Here is a 10,781-nt window from a genome sequence, read left to right as displayed (position 1 = left end):
GCCTGTTTGCTGCAGCCTTGACTATACAGCACCTGCAGCCATTTCTTTAGAGAAATCTGTATTTTTGGAAACAGGCAGGCAATGCTCAAGATGTCATAGCAGATCCTATGCCCACCAAACCGACTTCCTTGAGAACAGTGCTGTGCCATAACTGTGATAGAAAACCAAACAAAGAAAACAACCTGAAAGCAAGCACTTCCCACAGAGAGCTGCATAGCCCTGACCAGACCAAAGTATGTGGCAGAGGCCCACTCACTTCACCTTGGAGCACCACAAAAAGGGTTTTCACATCACTGCTGGACTAGACATCTCCCGAGTATCCCATATTCGTTGTTCAGAATGTTCAGTGTGGCCTCACAGTAAAGGAATTATTGTGAACCCTTGTACTGTAGGAAGATCTCCACGCAGCTCCTTTTGTTTAGGGCAGGCTTTTGTAATCCCTCCTCTTGTTCCAGGACATGGTGGCCTTCCTTGTTCTTCAGCATAAAAACAAAACAAGAAAATAAAATGCCTTCTCTTGGGGCAGTTGCTGTGCTAACCCAAAACATCCACATATCCTAGGGAAGCGAAACTTCTAGGAAGAGAACCACGAGAGTAAACACCCCTTTTTTTTAAAGATGTCAGCCTTGCATTGCTTCTGTTTAAGCAGGGAAAGCACTTGAGTTCTGCTCAGTCTGACTGGTATTTTCTGCCTTTGCAATAGAATGATTTTTGCCATTGTTGGCCTGCCCACACCCTGTGTGTCACTCAACAGACCTCTGAGGCTCTCAGCACCTTGTAGGAGTTCTGACTTCAGTGGATTCTGCAAGGTCTTGGATGGGGGTTGTCAGCTTCTGCTGGGCTAAGGTTGGCATGTACCATCCTGTAGGTTCAAGCACTGAATGTTTGGTTCTGTTTTTTATCCTAAGTGGTGCTATGCTTCCAGCTTAATTAAAATAGTCAAATAACACAAAACCCTGTGTGCCTGTCACTGCCTGCTTATGGAAAATGAGCCTATGCTGAAAATTCATTACCTAAGGGGCTTGAAGCTGACATCCTGATGCCATATCCTGCTGAATTTTACAAGTATGAAGAGTATGCCTTATGCTGCATATACAGGATCAGTTTGTTGTTCCCCCGTAAGTACGATCCTGTTTCAGAAAAATCTTAATCCAGTAAGTCCGGAAGTACAACATCCCCTTTTTGGAGTGAAGAGTATAACTGTGCACAGCTTTAAATCCTGCCAATGAGCACTTCTGGCACCCATTGCCTGTGGACAAGTTGGTAGCCCACCACAATTTAATCTCATTCTCAGCTCAGGCTGCAGGACATGCATATGTATGTCCTGCCTCCTCCTGGGTCATGAGTGTCCCTATTACAGCAGTGTAATGCCAACCAGACATTAAATCTGAGCACAACTGTTATTCATGGAAGCTGGGTTACTGTGTGGCTCCAGATGCCGGAAAATGCTCACACACAGAAAAGAAATGTTTGCATTAGACTAGTGGTGTGCTGAGGAGAATGGTGGAATTCACAAATTATCTGCTTCATGGAATGTAAAATGGATGTGCAGGAAGGACAGATACTCCCACATTCATGAACTATGTACTTTGCAGGGGAGGAAGAGGCTTTTTTACTTTTGTACTATATTCAGAATTAAAGTTGTAATTTTTCACAATAGGCTTTATGTTGAGTAACAAGGAGTTTTCATCATAAGGAAAAAATGAACTGTATGTTTTGTGAGCATGTCCAGCGAAGCTGGCAGGTTTAACTACTTCAGTTTAGATCATTAACCTCTTTAAGGGAAATGGATTATTGAGACAGCAGCAGCCACCAATCAGCCAAAATACATCTCCAGCTGAAACAGCGGTGAGTCTCTTGGGCAGGAACACCTAAAGGTGATGACTGTCATGGAGGAGCCAAGTTAGAACTCAAGGACAGAGGCAGGCTGTGATCTGAAGGCAGCCTGGCTTTGGCAGCACTGTCATAGCTGTTTTCTGCACCACAGTGATTAGCCCTGCCAGAAGATCTGGGTTAAAACCACAGCACTGGGGTACAGAGCAGGAATAACCAGAGAGGGGCAGAAAGGGGAGGTATTTCCCTTAGCTGGTACTGCCAGCAAAACTCAGGTGTTGGAAAACACTGATCTTAGAAACCAGTCTGAATAGCTTTGGTGCATCACCCTGGAGCCCAAGAGGGGCAGAAGGGGGACAATGCCTGCCACGGACTAAGAGGTTCTCTGGTTGTTCAAGGTTTCCTTTCCTGAAGGAAGCTGACTTTCTACATTCTTGTAAATAAACAAAAACTGCATCCGAGGTGCCTGGCTTCATTAATAATTGCTCCTTACAACTTCATTGCTCCTTACAACTCAATACCCAAAGTCACTTAAGTCAAAAGACCATCACAGCTCTCAAATCTGGAGTCATCAGTCAGCTCTTGCCTGATGACTTTTTAAAATCATTCCTGCATTAAGAACAGGGATGACCTGAATGTTACAGTGAAGAACAGGGTCACATTTATAGCCTTAGCTAGCAGATTTGTATACCAGAGTCTTTGCAAAGAAGCTCAATCAGCTCATTCAGCTCTACTGCCAGTGTGGTGTTGGAATAACTAAAATGTTCACCTATTGCACAACAAAGTAATTTCTAAAACAAGAGGGATTGAAACTTTATACACTTACTCAAGCAGTGGAAAGAAATAGCGATCTTTAGAAAGCAGCCCTCTCCTCTGTAATACATGCAAACAACATGGGCTTTTTTCCATTCTCCCACGATGTGCCCTATTCTGTTAAAAGGGTTTTTTCAATGTACAGTCTGAAGTTAAAGCAGGCTCTCCTGTTTTAGTCCTTAGTTCATACAACAAGACCATTCCCTCTGAACATCTCTGGAGAGAGGGAGACCTTGATGAAATGAGCTACAGACTGAAACATCCTTTCATGCTCCTGTGGGGCATTTTGACTGCAAAAGGTTTGCATGCACAGCCAGAGCACTGCTGGGACTGTGTATTCTCACTTTGTTCTCCTCCTCTCTCCCTCAGGCTGATTCTGTGAAGTACTGAGCCCTCCTGGAGCCAATGGGAGTTTAAAAAAGTGCTCAACAGTCTTCGAGTTTTGGCTACCTCATAATATAGCCATTAATGTATGCACAGCCTATTTTTAGAATCTGTAACATGCTTTCTGGGTAAAAAACTGCTTGAAAGACCCCTTCTTCTCCCTCAGACTTGACATTGAATTCGATTTAATAGAAGAGCCTGAAATTCTTTCCATTAAAAAGTGTATTATAAATGCTCAAGGAGCTGTAACTGCAGTTGAAAGCAAGGTATATTCCTGCCAAAGGGTAAACTAGCTTCATTTAATAGGAGAATATTTCTAGGGGAACAATTTACCCTTTATGAGCCTTTCTCCCGGAGACACTGTACAAAGTATATCTTTGCTATGTTTTCAGCAGAGCAAAATAAATGAAATATACCTGCAGGTGACTAAAAAAAAACATTGGCATAAAAATACGCAAGACAAAATTTATCTGCATTTTCAGACTCTTAGCCTAGTGCAATCAGTCAGTCGGGCAATAGAAGGTCCACAGTACTGGCCTTCAGTATGGTTTGTAATGACCCTTGAATGGCCTAACACTGCACATTTGTAGTGCACGTTGAAACAGAAAGGCGTAAAGCGTTCATAAAAATAAGCATTATTATTCTGTGTCTGCAGAAGGGGAGACTGAGACACAAAGCAGAGAAAGTAGCTTGCTTAGGACTGCAGAAACGGGTTGTTCTAAAGGTTGAAATATTTGTAGCACTTGGCACATGGACTTGTATACAACCCTTAGAGAACATACTGTTTTGCAGGGGGGAAAAATCAATCACATTGCACATGGCCAGTAGAGGTGTAAATGCTCAACAGAGCCATTTGCACTGCTAAGAAATTTTTTTTTTTTTTTTTTTAGTGAGGATGAAGCTGCTTGAATGTTCTTCCATTATTTTTCCTCATTACTATGAAGAAAAATCACTCAGTTAAAAAAAATTGTAGGCGTCATAACAACTTTTAACTGGGAATATTTTTGCTGCTGTTTTTAGTAATTCAGACAGGTTCTTTCTCTGCTCTTGCTACAATACCCCAGGAGAAGCAGTAGTCCTTGTTTTAGATGCTGAAAACTCTGGCTGTATCCTAACTGTTGTAACTCTCCCTTAAAACATATGAGCAGTCCAGCTGACCTATAGTAGACTATTCATGCTCTTAAAATTAAGAGCACACAAAGTGCTTAAATAAGTGAATATGGAGCTCTTCAACATCTGCTTAAGGCAAGGAGAGGTTCTCAATGAAAGAAATACATAAGGGAGTCACAGCAATAGGAATGCTGAGTATGAGAGACATGCAGGATTGGACCCTGAGCCTGATGAACAAGTATTACCAAATTGCATTCATTCACACACCAGCATCCGTAAGATACAGCTCATCGGTGTTTGCTGCTTCAAATACTTCAAGTCAAAACAAGCGTGAGTGATTTGATGTGTCTACACGGCATAATTAGAGATGTAAACAATGACTGCCATTGCAGAAACTGGAGCAATATGCTAAGTAATTACCTGAGTTATTTCGGCCTGGCTATGTTCTGCATCATTAGTATAATTACGGGAATTGAATTCAGACCCATCATACCTTTGATAGTTCAGTTTGTGCACAATAACCTCATCCTCAATTTTTATGATGTTTCCTTGATCGCCAAGGGTGGCCCATGCTCTCCATTTTTTGTCATCTGAACCACAAAGGAAAGACCCATTAATGAAAACAAGGTTAATTATGCTTTCATCAGAATGGCTTCAGAAGAGATTCCTCCTGAGAAACAGCAGAGTGGGGAGTCCATTCGTTCTATTCCCTTCCTCCTTAAAAAATAAAGTAAAACCACACAATGAATGTCTCTATTTACATTTCAGAGTTCTTTTCATGTCTAATATGCCTGTGTGAATGTACCAAACACAAGTGAAGCATGAATAATGTGTGACTATTTTTCCTTTTTCCCCTATATTGCTTAGCACTCTATTTTTTTTAACTCTTCTCGACAGCAAGAAGGTAACCAGTTCCCTGCCCCCTTCCTCTTTGTTTCTTTTTCTTGTTATTCAGGACGGGCCTTGTAGTGAATCTGTTAGGACTATTGTGCTATATTCATCAGTTCTACTCGGCGCAGTTCATGTGTGAATCGAGCCTCTTTTCTCTATGAGAAAAGATATTTTCCTTTATAGCATTCTAACTCAATTACTATGTTGGCCTCCTTTACTTATTTCCCTTCCAACCAGACATATAATAAGAATTTTCCCTAAAATTCGTTTTATTATTTGTCACATTATAGAGACGAGAGTACCTTAACATATATACGGTTTGGTTCATGTACACTTACACACTAAAAAAGGTCACGAAAGGTAACATAGCACCTTCTTCTCATAAATAAAGAGAAGATCTGATGGACAGCTCTTGCCACTTTCAATATAATGAGGTTAATAATAAACCTACAAAATTTTTGTGTTTGCGTAGGACAGTGACAGCTTTTCCCTGAAGCAAATAAGTCAGTTACATCAACCAAGGGTCACCTCTCAGCTGAACATACTGCGAAGCCTCAGATGAACATGAAGAATGAAGCAAAAGACATAAAGTGGTTGTAGTACAAATTGCTGGAGAAGTCACCTCTACCCATGTTAAAAAGCCTCTGGGGTTGATTGTATAGATGCACCAAGTGCAAAACCCTGTCAGGTTCAGCATTAATGATACACATTAATCAATGATTAATATATATTATATATATAATCAATGAGATATAATGATATATATTGTTTTATCTGGGAGAAGATGGGATGCAAAGTCAGTGTCTGGTTCTTGTTTCTGTACCATGCAGGTAAAAGCACATTGTATCCCACTGCAAATTCCACTGGACACCAGCTTAATTTTCAAGTGCAGTGAGGCCCAAATTAGATCAGCTAAAAAAAAATCTACAGAAGCCTCCTGGTTTCAGCACACAATGCTGTCATGTTCCATGGGTCAGAGCCAACAAACACTGCAATGTGGTGCAACAACCCAACTCTTCTTGTGGGAGTGTCTTTATAGTCAATGTTAAAACTACAAATCCTCAATTTCTGGTGCAAGTGGAGGCTGTGTAGCAGGAATTGCTGCAATATCCTACTGCATGATTACATGAAATGCAATGCATGTTTTCTTTAGGCCTCCCTAGCAAAGATTTACCCTTAGTTGTCACAAATACCCTTAGTCCAAGACCATCTCTTCTCCTGCATTTGAGAAACTAATACAAATAGAAATAAGGTGTATTAGAAGTGGGCAGTTGTGCATACAATCAGTGAACCCAGAAAACAACTGGAAATTTAGAGAGTTCAAGGCACCCTCCCCTAGAAGAACTAGGTTTTATTGGGAATAGTTAAAAACAAATCGACTGAAATAAATTAAAGATGCAATATAATGAGTAATCAAAGAATGATCTAATACAGTCTTCTTATGGAAAATGCATATTGTCTAACTGGAACCAAAAGCTAACAAAAGAAGAAATCCAAAGTATCTAAATATAAAAGAAAAAGGCTTCTGAAGAACTCTCATAGGGAATTTACGAATGAGGGTTGAAAACCTTACTTAACTTCAATTCAGAGCTGAACTGTCTAACAGATTTTCAGAAACTCTGTGGATGGGAACCTCTGCATGAACAGGAGGTTCTCTGTGGCAGGAACACCATCTTAGTGCCAGACTCTTCTTTTTTTCCAGATTTAACTGTGTCATCGCTAACATCAAAAGATTTAAGGCAAAGAGATAGGATGATATAATCTTATCTTAAATATATGGTAAAAAGTGCACCTATTGGCTAATTTGTTGATCAACCACTTCTCTGCAGTTGTTGCCTGCCAAACAGGAAAGCTTGTTTCTCCACTCTTACCACTTAAGTTTTTCTCAGTTGTTTCATTTCCCATTACTCTAACTCAAGCTGAGGTGACATTCTGCCCAGAATAGTTACCTGAAGCTGCTAAACTCGTATTCATATTTTTTTCTCCTCCAATCTTTACTGAGCATCCTATGTTATGGGGATCCTATGCTTCCTATCAAAAGGGTCTGGACCTTAATCCCAGTTCTATCTTATTTCATGGTAACTACTGCACTTAGATCTACTAAAAAAAAGTTAAGATTAAATGAAAGGTATTTATAGTTAGCTAAATGTTTCTTATTCAAGAGATGTACATAACGCTATTTTGTGTAATTTTCTTTGAATTGTGTTTACTTTTAAAAACCCAATTGACAGTTTATATACCCAGTGCATGTTCTATTTATAAAAAATAAAACATAATGGTTTTGTCAGTATCTGTTTTTTTCACTTTTCAATTGCTTTCTCTTAACATTTGTGACCAAACCCCCACAATGCTGCTTGTGCAGTGAACCTTCTGAACAAAAAGATCTGGAATTAAAGGCACTATGAATATTATAAGGATACTGACTGTTGACAGGGTCCCAAATGTGAAGTATTTTATTAGTTGCTACAAGACATTTCTAATAATTCATCTTGCAGGACTGGATGGGAATAGAGGAGGAAGAGTCTCTGTGAGGACTAACAATGGGGAGCACCTTCTCATTCAGCCTCAAAGGTATTTCCCATAAACTTGAAAGTTTTTCTGAAGGTTTTGGAGTGATGTAATTATACAAACATGGCTTCAGTGTTGCAAATCACTAGGGAGCTCTGATCATTCCCGTGTACAACTATGTGGCAGCACAATTAAACACCCATGCCAATTAAGCCCATGCAGAATTAAGCACAGAATTGGAGCTTTATATCAAAATGCTTCAGTGGGACTTTCTATTCCTTCCTAAAAGGAGTCACCAGGAAGGATCTAGAAGAGACAGAGACATCCGCACAGATGAAAAAAGATACTAGAGACCTTGGGAAGACCTACAGGGAATAAGAAAACTGACAGTCTAAACCTTCAAAAGTGCAGCAGCTTTCATGTCTTTTTAGCTGCACAGAAAAATCAGTACTAGGGCCTTGTATCCTCCTATCCTGAAAGGAAGCAAGGAATACAAAGGCAAAATAGCATTACGTATCAGCCATCTGCTTGGGGGGGGGCTGCCAGTCATGTGGTTTCCAATAGGTGATGGATGGATGCAAGCCCACCCTTCTGGCAGGTGGAACAGCAGCAAGCTTTTGTTCCTGCTTTGTTTCAACTCACAAATGCCACCTTCTTTTGAGTGAGAAGCTGCGAAGCTTGTCTCTTTAGAGTGGCTTGATTCCACCACGTGCCAGAAAAAACCCTGCCTCCAAAGTAGTTAAGGACAAAACAATGTTATATATAGCCAGCCCCTTGCACAGCAGCCTGGTAAAACAAGTAAAACTCTTTTGACTTCCTCTTCTGCACAGTTTTCATTTTTAAGAAGTGTATATGTATGCGGGAAGAGATTCAGCTGCCTCCTAATTGTTCCTCAGCTTCCTGTCAAAAAGTTCTGGACCTAAATCCCAGGAAACTTCTCGCTCCCTCTCTGAGGCAGGACTCAGGAGAACAATAGCTGGCTACAATCAATGGTGTTGCAGCAGAGACTTGTTAAAATACGTTTGCATTGCCATCTTCTACTGAGAAGTGCCACTATGTAACAGCCACCCATAACAGTTAGAGCAGAAAAGTATTAGTAATGCTAAGTGCTGAAAATCACCCACTAATTTATCTTTTAGCTTCTCTGACAATTGCTAGCAGGATTTATCTCCCATTAAAAATGAAACCAGATGGATGGAAGTTCTATAAAGAGATTTACCACAGTACAACCGAAAAACATGGTACAGTGTGTTTTAAAACAGAAGAGCTCACTTCTCTCCAATGCTGTATTTTTTCATACTTGTTTTGGTTCCAAGGATTGGTGATGCCATAACATCAGAGATGTCAAAACAGGCTGGCCCTAGAGTCATTATTCTTCACATCCTTCTCAATACCATGTCACAACCTTCAAAATTGATAAGAACTTTCTTCCAGTGTAGGCCCAAACCCTATTTGTCCTGTAGCAGTTTTACAAAGCCATCTTTGGTACTCAGACGAGTTGGGAGACAGAGCCTGAGTAGCTCCCTCTGCCACTACCAGACAAGAGACCCTAGCACATGACTGAGGGAAACAAATACCAGAATACATAAAACATGTAAGGTTGCTATTGTCTCCAGCTTACTTCCCACCATTGTCAGTATAAAATTATCAAAAATACATAATACTTTCCAGATTGCTTCAATACATGTGATAAGATCTTCCCTATAAAGGTCTTCCTCTTCAAATCATGCTCAGATTTCATCTGATAGCAGAGGACATAAAAAAAATCAGTCAATTTGAGTCTGACCTCTTTGAGAAAATGAAGTGTCATCTTTTATTTTTCTCTCACATTGCTGACACTTGATTGAGTCCCCCACTCAATACTGGGATCATCCAAGATATCAGCTGTTCCCACTGATTAAAAAACTTGAAAAACCACTTCAGGAGGCAGCGAACTGGAGGCCCAAATTCTGATTGTCTGGCTTTAAGGCAGAACCATATATTGAATTAGTCCTTTTTTTCTGCAAGGAAGTATGAAGCATAGATGTGGTTGTGTAAGTGTCAGCTGCTCACTTGGGGACATCCGGTCAGATAGCAGCACGCCAGATAAACTAAGAGGTCAAGCGGAGCATGTCCTCTATCCTGTTGAGAGCTGGGAGGTTTGATGATCAAACTCTCTCAAACTCAGTCTGCTTACGAGAAGCATCCCTGCATATGCATGTCTGGTGCCTTCCCACAGGCGCTCAAGCTTGACCAAGTCACACAGCCTAAAAATGTCAAGATCACCAAGGAAATTCTGTGAAGAAACAAGAATAAAACCCTTATTGTCCCATCACCACAAGGCTTGCATTCTTCCTTTGTCACAGTAATTCATTTTGTACAGATTTAACAAGCTAAATCTTAAAGTCCTTCCTAAAACAGATTTGGATCCAAGCTGCAGCACGCACTAGCTGGCATAACTGAGGTCAGAATTCAGACTTTGATTCTTTTTTATTCCTTTTTAGGCAGCCTTCCCACTCCTTCAAAATAAACCACAGACAACAGTTACAGAATTAAGAGTTCATCTCTGCATAACTAATTAAACTACATTTTTCGGTGTACTTTTTGCCATATTAATAGCACCATGGTATTTCTGAAAAGAAACAGTGGCTTTAACAACTAATCATCATTTTAGAAATAGAAGTAATGCTTTTGCTTCGCGTTCCCTAATCGGATTCAAGAAACACAGGGTGTAGTAGAAATCCCTGTTGTGCATATCAGTCTCCCACGGAGATCATTACCAGGGTGCACATGTTTAACAGAGGCATAATCACCAACTTTCTGTTCCCAAGGAGAGGGAAGACCACTTGAAGGAATTCATCACAGTTATTAGCTCACAGGTTGCTTGTGCTCACAAAAGATGCCCGAGCTTTTAACTCCTTAAAGAGATGGTCTTCAGAAAGCTCAAGGGTTTGCTTCTGCACAGGAGAGGAATAGTCTGAGTAACTAGGACAAGTCCAGAGAGGAGGGCCAGGGGTCTGTAAGGACCTTGTTCAGCCTCAGAAAGGGATGACTCTGGGGACCTGACACAGACATTCCACACCTTTGAGAAGAGATAAGGATGGAGGTGCTTGGCAGAGATAGATAATGGTCACAAATAGGAACAGGGATAGAAGGGTGAAAAACTCCCCATTGGGACAGTCAGGCAGTGGCTTAGATTGCCGAGAGAGGTTGTGCAACCTCAGTCCTTGGAGGATTTCAGGACCTGACTGGATAAAGACCTA

Source organism: Empidonax traillii, unplaced genomic scaffold (assembly GCF_003031625.1).
Source record: "Empidonax traillii isolate 1590-97213 ecotype Southwest subspecies unplaced genomic scaffold, ASM303162v1 scaffold403:size524366, whole genome shotgun sequence".
Taxonomy (NCBI): Eukaryota; Metazoa; Chordata; class Aves; order Passeriformes; family Tyrannidae; genus Empidonax; species Empidonax traillii.
The sequence above is the reverse complement of the archived record's forward strand: the minus strand, read 5'-3'. Positions refer to the sequence as shown.